This window comes from Rhagoletis zephyria, unplaced genomic scaffold, assembly GCF_001687245.7.
Source record: "Rhagoletis zephyria isolate East Lansing unplaced genomic scaffold, Rhagoletis_zephyria_1.1 Rzeph_scaffold_01063, whole genome shotgun sequence".
Lineage (NCBI taxonomy): Eukaryota > Metazoa > Arthropoda > Insecta > Diptera > Tephritidae > Rhagoletis > Rhagoletis zephyria.
Window position 1 is genome coordinate 112,654 of NW_016158147.1, and position 13,275 is coordinate 125,928.

General features: G+C 33.0%; 1 long non-coding RNA gene across 1 annotated transcript in view; it reads right to left on the reverse strand.

Moving 5' to 3' along the window:
- Positions 1 to 6,392, reverse strand: part of LOC108362658 (uncharacterized) — a 9,549-nt gene extending 3,157 nt beyond the window's left edge. The window contains exon 1 of the long non-coding RNA XR_001847502.1: positions 5,380 to 6,392. This is a non-coding gene — a long non-coding RNA (uncharacterized LOC108362658). The remainder of the gene's footprint in view (positions 1 to 5,379) is intronic.
- Between the last annotated feature and the right edge of the window lie 6,883 nt (positions 6,393 to 13,275).

Here is a 13,275-nt window from a genome sequence, read left to right on the forward strand (position 1 = left end):
TGTTAAACGTTATGACGCGTATATTTCTCTTATGCTTCTCCATCATAACTTAGCTAAAATCAACAAAATGTGTTTTGAACTGTTCAGTCTTGTTTAGTGCGTTGTTGAGTAAGGAACCCAATTGTATGCCGGGTACGTACCCTTATTCAGTGTCAACTCTGTTACTGTTGAAAAACGGTGAGTAAAGTGATTTTTTATTTATTTTATAATTTTTTTATAAATATTTTATGTACATTAATTAAGTGGACAAATAAATTCTCCAAAATTCGAATAAAAAGCTAAAATATGGTATTTTTGAGTTAATTTGTCCCCTCTGTTACCGGTCCACTCTGTGACTTATTAACTCCAAAAACTCCAAAAATTAAAAAAAATACTGCTGGTTATGGATTCCTATTGTTGATACCATCCGTAACCACATGAGGCCAATTATAAACATATTTGGCCAACTTAATTTTTAAAAATTACAAAATTCAGAATGGTCATGTTTTTTAAGAACGACCCACATATGTAGACTTGGTGCCAAGAGCGTGTCTCGCTAGTCGACAAATATCCTCGTTCACACTTGCTGTCTGCCGTCCAGTGATTGTTGCACACAATTGTTGCTGTCGACACGCGCATTAACGGTATGTTACTTTGTTGTATTGTATCTTCATATATGTAGTATTTCTTTCCTCTTCTCTAGTAGTTCACGTGTCGCGCGGTTGACATGGCCTGTCAGGTAGTCAGTCTGTCAGTCATATAGCCAGTCTTCCACTACTAATCAGCTTCTTTAAAAAATTGCATCTAAGTGTTTTGTGGCTTTTATGTTTATTGCTGTGGATGTTGTTTTTGTTGTTGTTGGTGTTGTTGTTTTTGTTGTTGCTGTTGCTGTTGCATGTCAGTTATGTGTTGCCGCTACTGTCGTTGTCACTAATGCTGTTTGTGTTGCTGCTGTTGCTGCTTTTGTTATTGTTTCTGTTGTTCTCGTTGACGTCGATGTCGCTGATAGCGTCAGCGTCACTGACAGTGTTGATTGCGATCGCGGCGTCACGTCTCTTAACACTCTGATCACATTTCACACGGTCACGTTTGTTGTTGGTGTTGTTGTTTTCTAAAATAAGTATGTGCGTGTTTTTTTTTTTTTGTTTGTTTGTTTGTTGTTGCATTTGCCGCCGACAGTTTGTTAATGAAGTTGTTAAAGTTGTAATATGTTGCTGACACTTGCTGTCCACTGACAGTTTAGTTGCTATTTTTAGATTTTTTTGCTTATTTTTTGTATTTACTACATTAGAGCTGATTTGAAACTAGCTATGAATTAGAATAATAAACTAATTAAATTAATTTATTTTTTTTCGTATTTCATATTAAATGTTTATAATTACTGGTTATACAGCTTTCTAATACTCTCCTATAAATACTAACCACAATAAACTCGCTCTTGGGAAAGTTAACCCTTGCCATTTGATATTTGTCAAATGTCACTGTCAAGCAAATGGGTCGAAATATGAGCACGTATAATAAGACGGGGCCACATGCCACTCAACGCGGCTAGTTAAGGCTACATTGTGGGAGAAAATTCCAGGACGCGTAATTTCGAGTTTCAGCGCTGTGGCTTGGCCGCTAAGGTCCTGCGTTCAAACGCCTCTGCATTTAGTTTTGTTCGGCTACACGAAAGGTCGTTTTTGCGAGCAAGTGTCAGTCAGGTTATGACTGACTGAAAGTAATCGAAAATTACCTCAAAAGGATTGAGCTCTTGAAACGCTCACGTGGAGAACGTTGGAATGGTATTATTTTCCACGTATAACGGCATAATCTAAACTTTTGTATAACACAAAAATTCTTAGTCAAAATCAAAATTTTAATATTCAGTATGTGTCTTTTTACTTTGACTTAACTTTCCCAAGGAGAAAAGAGAAGGCTCTGTATTTCTTATAAAACGTTTATTGCTTAATCGTAATTGCGCTGTCGCGCTTTTGTCAGATGAGTGGAAATGCATTTAAATAAGTATATGGGCCAACGCGCAATAACACCTTAATCGTTTGATCGTAAATTATTTGCCTCATTGTAATACTAAATATGTTCACGTGGAGCCATTAACTCGAGGTTATGGGCCATTTTAGAGTTTAACGCCAAACTCTGCTCTTAAGCTCGGAGTTTACCATACAAATAATTTTCGATAAACTCGCCTTAAACAGCACTTTTATTTGGTGTTTATGGAATGCAACCCTTTTTCTTGACGTAATTTGGCAGAACAACAAATTGGCCGCACTAATACATTTTGACAATTTTCCTGTTACCGTACTACAGGATATAGTCAGAGGCCGTTCCGTACACATAAGTCTAGAATATCAACAGTTAAGCTATGCGAATATCAAAAATATGGTTCGATAGAACTTTTCGTGCTGATTTTAACCATAAAATTATTTGGCGGAATTAAAAAGATTTTAATGCTTAAAATTGAATTTTTGATTATTTTAAATTAAAATATCTTCTGAACTACATAACCCATTAAAAAAACTAATGATGTCAAAATAAAGGTAATTGATGGGCCTTTCACTTGTGTACATAATTTTTCCATTTTTATATTTTTAAGCCAGAAATACTTAAAAAATATATATATATGAGTATTTTTTTTTATGGCGTTTATTTCAAATTTCTTTTAAAAAGGGCTGTACCATATACGTCGAGTAAAAGTATTTAAATTATCTTTGCATAAGCATTTGTGATCCTTTAAGTAGTTTCTGAGATATTATGAATATAAGAAATATAAAAGTTTAACTTTGACCTCTTTTATTGGTTTTGGTGTTCATTTGTTCCAAATAATGTTGGTATGGTTGAAATCAGCATGAAAAGTTCTATCTAGCCACATCTTTTTTTTAATAGCTTAACGGTTGGTATTCTAGACCACAAATACTGCGGACTATTTTTGTCTAAATCCTGGGATACGGGAACAGTTCAAATTTGAACAGTAAACAAACAACTGTCAAATTAAACTCTGAGTTTCTTAAACACCCCAATGAGAACACTTGACAGTTGTTCATAAACTCAAAACGTTAAATTCCAGTTTATGGATGGTTCAACGTGAACATAGTATAAGGCTCGAGTGAAATGTTTCTCTATTAAGTCGCGCGTTTGACTTTAGAAAAATTTCAAAATGTCCGACTCTTTATATAAGCCGTTTTGTTTGAAAGTGGCATAAGTCACTTCGTACCTCTTGTGCTTAAATTACCGGCTACTTGTAACTGGATGCATCTGTAAATCGTTGTATCATCATAAACTAACGACAAAACTTTCTACCTTTGGTTGATGAAGTTGAACGAATAACCGACGCGTTCTGTTACAAGTAACCGGTCATTTAAGATCAAGAGGTACAAAGTGACTTATGCCACTTTCAAAATAAGCGGCTCATATAATGCACTTTATATATATAAATACATATATGTATATATAATACACTTAGCACAAACAATATCGATTGTCAGTGTCGGACCCAACGCGCAATTACGATTTAGCTAATTACAATTCAACGCTGATTATTTGTCATTTATAGAAATAGCTTCCTCATTTTGATTAATTTTTTTTTATTATTTTTCATAATTCAAAGAAAATGCAATTTATAATTTAACTGCTCACTATTAATTATCAAATGTTGATTATAGTATGAAAATTTTAAGCCTTTTAATGTTGATAAATCCCAAATATTTGGGTTCAAATTTCTTGTATTCAATTTTGGTTTATTTATACTATTTTATTTTAAAAAATAATTGTATGCGTTTGAGTTTAAACCCAGTTTATAGAACAATTTTATGGATAGACTCTAACAGGCCTATTATCTTAGTAGCCTCTTATGAACTTCATAATATTTTATTTAAATTTGTAAATTTTTTTAATTATTTTGAAATTAATTACACGATACTTTATTTAGGTTTATTTTTTTATTATTTTTTGTAAAATTATTATTACAGTGGAATCCCGATATTTTGTAATCGCAAGGGAACGGAATTGTGCTCGATGTAACTTTTCGTTACGAGTAGTAAAAGGTTGTCAACTACCAATTGCATCATAATAATAGATTGGCGCTTACGCATATGTACGTTAGTCTTTGGCCGAGCTTCTCCTCCGTTTTGTAGCGTGCGGGGAGGGGAAAACCTACAGTTTTACGCCGACTCAGAAAGGCGATTGTATTTTTATGAGAAATTGGTTTTCATGGCAGAAATATACTCGGAGGTCTGCCATTGCCTGCTGAGGAGCAACCACTATTAGAGAAAAACCCCTTTTTTATGTTGGATTGGACCGGGCTTGAACCCCGGCCCTGCGGAATGGTAGCGCGCACTGCTTACCAGTACACCACAACGGCCGCCAACTATCAGTTACATACTATGTTTTTAAAAGAGGTGAAACATAACTTGCACTGTCAAAAAAAAACTACCCAATGAACGACGGAACTTAAATGTATGGAAATTTTTCGAATCAATGCGATTTGTTGCAAGGGACCACCGGGTTATTACGAATAATCGCAATTCCACTGTATTATTTATCTGAACCTTTTTATTTGTTTATTTAATTGTAATGTTTTTAGTATTTTAATTTTTGTATTCTATTCGGTTTTATTAAATATCTTTTTAATTCCCTTTAATTAATTTGGCTTTATTTTATTCCATATTTTAATTCTTTTCGTTTTATTTAATTTTATGTTGTTCATGTTATTTTATTTTATTTCACTTCGTTTTTTCAGTTTGATGGATATTTTATTTAATTATTAATTAGATATTACATATACATGTATTTATTATAATTTTGTTGTTATTTTCGTATATTTTTCATATTAAAATTTTAGTTTTTATTTAATTTTTCTTTAATTCATTAAATTAAATTAAATTTGTTTCTTTATTTTTTTCTTTAACCTTTTTCTTTTATTTTTCAATCAAATATTTTCGTTTGCGTTTTTATTTTTTGTTTACTTTACATTTTTATTTATTTTTTTATATATTTTTTACTATATTTCTTAGTTTATTGTTTTTTTTTTATTTTTTTACATATTTTGTTTTGTTTTTAATTTATATATTATTTTTATCAGATTTGATTTTATAATTATTCTATATTTCTAATTGCTTTACTTTATAATATTGATTTTTTATCTGTTTATATTTCTATTTAATTTTTTTTTTTATTTTAGTTGTTTTCTTTTCATATAATTTTTTAATTTACTGTTTTATTTTATTATTATTTTTTGTTTGTTTTTTCTTGCTTTTTTCTAATCTTATCGTAATCTTATTGTGTGTTTTGCTTCCTGAAGTTTTTTCTTGGCCATGCAAAAAAAATATCTATTTTTTTGGCCTATCAGCTGATTTTACATTTCTTCAATTAATCTCTACTATGCATTTGCACTGATGTCTTTACCTTCTATCCGAACAATTTTCGTTGCATACACTTTTCAGCAATTCTTGCGCACTCTATCCAGCTCGTTATGTTATGTACATATAATTATTTTTTCACTCGTATTAGCACTTCTTCACTATTGTTGATGTGTTAATTTTTTACATGGAATATTTTTTCCTTGTTTGCGGATTTTATGTATTTTCTTTACACTGATTGTTTGATTTTGCTTGTACAAGCATTCAATTCGTACTGTTGTTGTAGCTGTTGTTGTTATTTAATTAACGCGTAGTCACAAATGTGATTTCTCAATTATTCGTTATTTGCTTTTAATTTGCGCTCTTTCGCTTTTGTGCTACCGTCGCTGCTGCTGGCCGCTTCTGCCACTGTGTTTTTTTTTTTTGTTATTATTGTTGTTGATTTGCTGGCGCTGCTTCTGCTGTTGCTGGCTGCCACAATTCGATGTTAATTAACTTCGATTGCTGTATGTCTGCGCTTTGTTACAATACAAAATTTTTGCCTTGTATTTTTCTTTCAAATAAAATTGTTGATTGAAAACGCACTTTCGCGGCGTCAAATCACGAAACAAATAACAAATCTCTATCCCACTACAAGAAAACCGGCTTAACGTCGAATATTTCACGCTCCAAAAGCACTAATTTGTTAATATGAATTTGTGTATTTTATTTATTTATTTATTCTTTTTGTTTTAGTTTCGCTTCCACAATTACTTAGTAATTGCCAAATTGCAATTAACGCTTTGCTAACACCACACAAATTAATTTTTTTTTTTTTGATTTGATTTATTTTTTCTAATTAGCATCGAATATTTTAATAATGATATCGCAACCGTACGTTGTTGTTGCTTCTATTGCTGTCGCTAAAAATTGCTTGAGCTCGCTTAAGTATTTAGCAGATAGAATTCTTTTTTGCTCTTATTAACAAAGATACGCAAAAATGCCACCGTCTGCACGAACCGACAACGTCGACGTTTATTCGACGAATGAATGAAAAATCTGAGAAATTGTAAAATGAATCGCCCGCCCGGCCGCAACCACTAAAAATTTGTCGTCGTCTCTGGTGTTGATATTAGTGTTGCATTGTTGTTCGTGTTGCTCCCTAAATATGTGCACATAAGCGCTTGGTGGTTGCTGACTCTTGTTGTGATACCTTTGTTATTGTTGCTCACTAGGTCCACCCCTTTGCCTTGCGCACTTTTCAAAATTTCCCAACGAAGGCGCACAAATCCGCCAGAGAGCATTTCGCATTGCTGCCGGTTTGTTCGGCCTGCCCAAATGGGACTTTCCATATGTATGCCTGGTTTTCTCTCGCTCAACACATATGGTTGTAGTGGCGATGAGACCGGCTTTTTCATTCCACTCTTCATTGGCACCTACCTAAATACATACACATACGCACACATGTTCACTAAAGTGCTCTCCACTGTTGCTCCACCATACCACGCTCAATTCCAGGTGCCTAACGTTTGGCGCTCACTTGCTCACTTGGTCACTTACTTATATGCTCTCTTCTCCTTCAGCTACTTGCTCTGTGGTGGGGTTGTTTGTGGGACGACAGCTTTTGCGCACATTCCGGTATTGCGATAATTGTTGGATTTTTTTTTTGTCATTTGCTTTACTATGGTTTTGATTTTTGTTTTGGTTTTGTTGCTGTTATTTTTTATATAAGTGATCCTTTTGTTTTGTTTGTGGAGACATATTCGTATCTGATACGCCATTGGACGGTGTCGTCCTTGATTTGCACAGGTACACTAGCGTAAACATAAGTAGTTACATACAAAGTACATATTTACAAATGTTGTTCGACTGGAAGGGGAGTTATTTGAGAGGTAATAGAAAATGTCAACTGGTTATTTACTCCCAATTTAAGTTTTTGTTAAAAGAAAAGTGACTGTGGGTATGGATGGTCCTCTTTGCACTGTGACAAATTCAGGTGAAAATGTTGCCAGTTAAGTGAAACATAAAACTAGCAACAGAATTGAAAATTATTATGAGACGCGGGCAAGTGCTATTGGCAAAAATGGAATAAAAATAGTAAGCCCTAGAGAAAATAGTAATTTGTTACAAAATCAGTTAAGACGAAGTAAAACATTTTTCGCTGTTTTACTGCATTTTCTTGCTTTAATTTTTAAATACAATAGTTAATTCTTCTGACAAGCGATATAAAACGTCTATTACGGCTTAACTTTGGACCACTTTAACCAATATCTATTTTTTTTTAAGAAAAGGGTGATCTCATACTAATTTGGCTTAGATCGGATCATTGGTTCATGAGGAAATTAAATTTAAAAATTAAATTTTTACATATATGAGATTTGGAGTCGGTTTGATTTTTTTGCTTAAAACTTACTTGTGTTTCGTAAGACATTTTCAGTAAAATAAAGGAACTCAACTTCTAAATTTGTACAGAAGATAAATTAAACAAAGCTGCACAACGACAATTTTCTAGGTTGAAGTATCTACAAAATACCGTTGATTTTTGAGATTTTTTTTCTTGCAGACAGTGTCACGCTGTTTCTTCTATGCCATGCTACTATGTTTGGAAAGTTTTTTGTATTAAAGAAAATAACACCGTCAGCAAAAAAAAATTATAAAAACTCAACGCGGATTCTGAGCCTCTTGAAAAATACTTAGAATTTTTTTAATTATTAATACAAAGTTTGTTGTTGTTGTGAAAATTTGCTGAATTTTTTCACAAAGTTTGAAATGTGACACAATTCAAAATTTGGCATTTTGAAATTATGCGGCAAAAATGTACTTTTACTTACATACATTTTAGCAAAAGCTGGAGCAAATTTTTGTTATAAGTTGTTGAAAAAACCTAAGGTAAAGTCTCTTAAAGAAACTTAGTCAAAACTGGTGAAAATGACATTTTTCGGCAAAAACGTGTTTTTGGTCGAAAATGTAGGTACACTTATGTATCTTAGAAAATGCATTATCTTCAGTTTTTATATACTAAATTATACTTAAAAAAAAGTAAAAATAACCACTCGTTTTCATATGCCCGTAGTTGCGTATGTAACGTATACGCCCCGTAGCACCATACGCAGTCATCGAACACGTTTACTCGCACGCCTTAACTTAAAAGCCATTTTATTAAAGAGTATTTAAGATTTTTATACTTTATTCCTTATTTTATGTACATATATAACAACTTTATAATGAATTTTAGGAGTGCCAATAAAAATTGTAAACATGGGATTTAGTTTCTTAAATCCTAGTCATCTTTTTTTTCATTTGGTCACACACTAGTTTTATTACATGCTACATGCAGTGTTGCCATTTTGGCGCTTTTGGAGCTAGATTTAGCTCTTTATTTTTCTTTTTAGCTCCGAGCTCCTTTTTTAGCTCTTTTCAAATTTATCTAGCACTTTTTTAGCTCCAGAAAGTTTTTATTGTATTTGGTAACATATTCAAATTACACATCTGTAAGTTCATTGTTGATTAAAATTTATTTCGCTTTGGTGATCTCAGGCTATTTTCGATATCTTCATTTTATTCTATTTCGATTAATACTTGGAAAAAATCCATTCTTAATGCAATAAAATGGGCAAGTAAGTCAATTAGTTTCTGCAACGTGCGCGGAAGCACACAAACTATACCGGACAGTAATTCGAGCGCCGATAAGCTTAGACGGTGTATTGTCTCTCAGGCGGGCACGGTAGAAAAGGAAAGCTAAAACTTAACATTTTAACGTTTAATTTTAACATTTTGAAGTATCTAAAATTGTTATAATTAAAAAAAAACTTAAAATTCCAAAAATTACCAAAATAGCTGCGACAGATCTTCTGCATGCTACTATTTTTTTAATTTCATGGTAAACTCTTAAAACTTCACAGATATGTTGATGCCAACGTTCATTGCCTCTTTGTTATGATTTTTTCGTGTGCCATTGCAAAAATGTGCAATCTCGGTACTTTTTCGCCTAAATAACCGTTTTAAGGCTAAAATTGTTCAAATGCTTGATTTATTTTTTATTATACTTCTTTCTGGAACTCCATTAATTGAAATATATGCAAGAATAATGCTTTGGCGTTTTTTTTTTCAGGCGAGAGAAGGAACTGAAAAAACAACTCGTGAGATTTGCTCATATGTATGTATGTATGTATGTATTTCTATAACGTGTTTACTTGAATAAATCGAATAACAGGTCTGAAATTTTAAGAAAATGCAATTGCTTCGTTTATATTCATACGGCCCATTTAATTTGAGTATAATAAAGTGCAAGTGTGAAGTTGCTAAAAAATTGCGATGATTTCTTGTATTTTTTTTTTTTTTGACGATGTACGCGTATTTGTTTGAATTAAATCATTACTTGCTTTCCTTTTAAAGCTATACAGTTAGACAAATACGTAAGTTCAGATAATAGTCACTTATCTTTCATTGGAAAAAATTTATCGAATCAAAATTATTTTGTTTACAACTTTAGATGAGGGCGTTTCGCTCCAGTGTTGTTAAAAACGGGTCTAGAGGGGCGGATGATTACTTAATTACACTGTGATATCCTTTATGCCGAGATATAAACTTCCAACCCTAAAATAGAGAAAGCTCGTCTATAGACTTGGTCAAGGCGGCCCACTAAAACAAATACAGTGCTATTTTTCCACGATAAGAGAAATCAGACTATTTTGCATTTCATATCCAAATCACATTGCCAGTAAAGTCTTGCCAACATACTATGAACATATAAGGGATGTTAATTTTTCAGCCTTTTCCGACCCGGGATTTTCGGAATGTCGTTATCACAATCCCGGGATTCAACAACTTAAATCGAAAAAATTGCTTCTATATTGTTTGAGAAGCTCTGCTACCATAAAATAAACAATAAAAAATGGGTTTGAAACCTACTTTTTTATTTAAAGTGGCGTTTTAATTTTTTCTCTCTAACGTCAGGGTTTTTTTTAAAGGACTTCGTAATTTCAAAGATATGATTAATTCCAATGCAATGTATAATAAGAGTATGGGTATCAAAAGCAAAAGGAAATTTCTTTAGAATTTTAAAAAATTAAAATTTTTTGTATTCACAAGGCCGAATAGGTAATTTTTGAAATTCGAGGATGTTATCTAGTTTAAATAAGTCATTAACATGTAACTTTTGCAAAAACAAATATTGCGAAATTTCAAGGATAAAATTTTAAAAGAACATTTTCAATACTTACCAGTCTTTCTGCACCAAAAACTTCAATCTGTTTAAATTCTACAGGATTTTCGCTTTAATTTGATAGCCATACTTCTTCTCTAAGCACATATCTATGAATTTTTTAAATAATTTTTGAATTACTGACGCAGAGTGAAAAACTAAAACGCAATTTTACTATTTTGGGTCCATGGTCTCGCGAATATATTGATTTTAGTGTGTAAAATTTACTATCGCACGGTGTTGTATGTATAATAAGCTAGACATTTACAAAACAATATAAATTATTAAATAAAAAAAAAGAAATATAGCCAATACTGGTCAAGAAAAGTGGTTTCTATTATTGCCATCAGTGCAAATTACAAATCCCGAAAATATCGGGATTATTTGCCAAGAATCCCGGGATTTTTGGGGCCTTAAAAAGGCCGGGATCCCGGGATCCGGGTTTAACATTTCTAGTACATACATAAGTAACCGCAACCACCCTACGTGCTAGAGATGTAGTATTTCTTATGGGAAAGCAAACTCATAAATAACCAGCTGATTTATTCCAGTGCGAGCGCGGATGAACGCCAAAATCAAATAACACGTGTTCTAACAGTAATACTCTCGCGAAACAAAAACACAAATGCGAGTATAAAAGCAAATGTAAAGCGACTGTTATAGTTAACAGTGGAATGTTGCTTATTTTGCTGTGTATGAGGGGTGAGATTAGTTAGTTAGTAAATAACCTCTTTTAGATGTTTACGTATAAAAACATTTAACTACGTATGTATGTAGGTCCATACTAATGTTTGCATGTACACAAATATGTATATTTAAATATTTTAAAGATATTAAAGATTATTTATTATATGAAAGGAAAATTGGCTTTGTTTCAAGAAATTTGCCAAACCTCTGCAAACTACTAAATTTGTTGCTAGCTGCAAAAGCGCGACATTTTCTTGTTGATTATGCGGGTGTAAATATTTAACCTTTGTGGGCGGTCAACTAACACTTCCATTAAAAGGTGGAGCAAGTAAATGCATATTATATGTACATATGTATGCACTATGTATATTCATGAAAAGATATATATGTACTAGTAAGTAAATACATGGAAATAACGAGTTACAACTATTTTAGATAAATCATCCCCCTACAATTGGTTTAAGTACATATATCTATATTTTGATACAGGTAAAAATAGAGAACCTAGAGTAAAAACATAATTTTCGTGTGCTTCACCCCATACAGCATCCTCTAGAGCAAACTACATATGTACATATATATGTATGTAGGTACATAGTTAGTGCCCGTATACGTATCGAATAAAAAGGTGTGGTCGGACATTGTTGCACTGTTTAAAATTAAAACAAGAAAAGGGTGCAAATTTTTAATTAAATGATAAATAGTCTCTTAGCCTGCGTAGTGAAAGGCAATGACACGGAAGGTAACACCAAGAGAAAGAAACAAAAACAATGCATCACGACGGTGGTAGCTGTAAAGTGGCGGTAGCATTTTGACAGCTATGTAACCCCTTTTGTTTGTGCGCGTAAACGCTCATTTTTCAACACTACACCCCTTCTATCGAAATAGGATGGACATTTTGGAATCCTTTTCTTTTTATAAAATCTTCACGATATAAAAAAAAAATGAAGAATGAAACACAAAACGTGTTGCACGCTTCCGCCGTCCACTTTTTCGCTACTGCCCGGTTTACTTATATTGCTGCTTGTGCTAAAGAGGAAAGCAATGGCAGCTTCGTTGAAGGTGTTGACGCACTTTGTGGTCCATATTATTTTGCCAAATACAACGCAACAATGATTAGGGTCTTAAATAGCTGAACTGAATGAACTAATGAATGAGTTGACAGAATGTCATTTTTTATTTTTGACATTTGAAAGATTTTAAAACGTTGCGACGGCGAAAGTGGAAGGGCATTAAGTATGTTTGTTTATAAAAGCTGCATGCGCCACATTTTTACGCTTGGTGGTAGCTGCGGTTTTCTCATTCAATTAAGCAAATAAACAGGAGATGTACACAAAAAATAAAATTAAATTAAATTAGGAAAAGTAGAAGCAAACGTTTCGCAAAGGTAATTCCAAACAGTTTTTAAAAATCCATCTCTCAGTCTCCCTATTCTCACACTTGGCTGCCACATAGCTTTTTTTGTATTCAATGCATTTATACATAGTTCCCATTTAATTCGAAGCCATCATTATAAGAAATTACGTTATCTCTAGACTCCCAGGTCATCGAAAAGCGGAGCTCTTACAAATCTTAAGCAATTTCAAACACATTTTATCCCTTCGTTTCCCAATTTATGGCATTGTTGCTATGAAAGTCCGCCGAGCAGTCGTATATTTGTCTTTGAGAGTCTCATCCTGTTCATCATTCTTTGTTCATTGAGTGCGATCGAGTGTCGAAACTAAATATGTGTCCAGCTTTGTGCAGCTGCGGTTGGTTGGCATTTTAATCTTTTCCTGGACATAGAAGTGTTCACAGTGTCAGCCTTGAGGCTATAGAGCAGTCACTCAGCAATGTAGGGATTGAGAACTTTCTGGTCGGAGTAGTGATTATGGTGTCTGGGTTGCGTATACATATGTAAATGTGATAGACGGAATGCTGCAAAAAGCACTAGGGGAAAGCTGCGAGATGAACGTAAATCCTTCGAAGAACGAACTACTATTATTTAGCGCAATGAAAAAAATTACGAATTTCAACCTACTGGTGTTTGAACACGAAAACTACCGACCGCCGTAAATCCGTCACTGGCCCTGA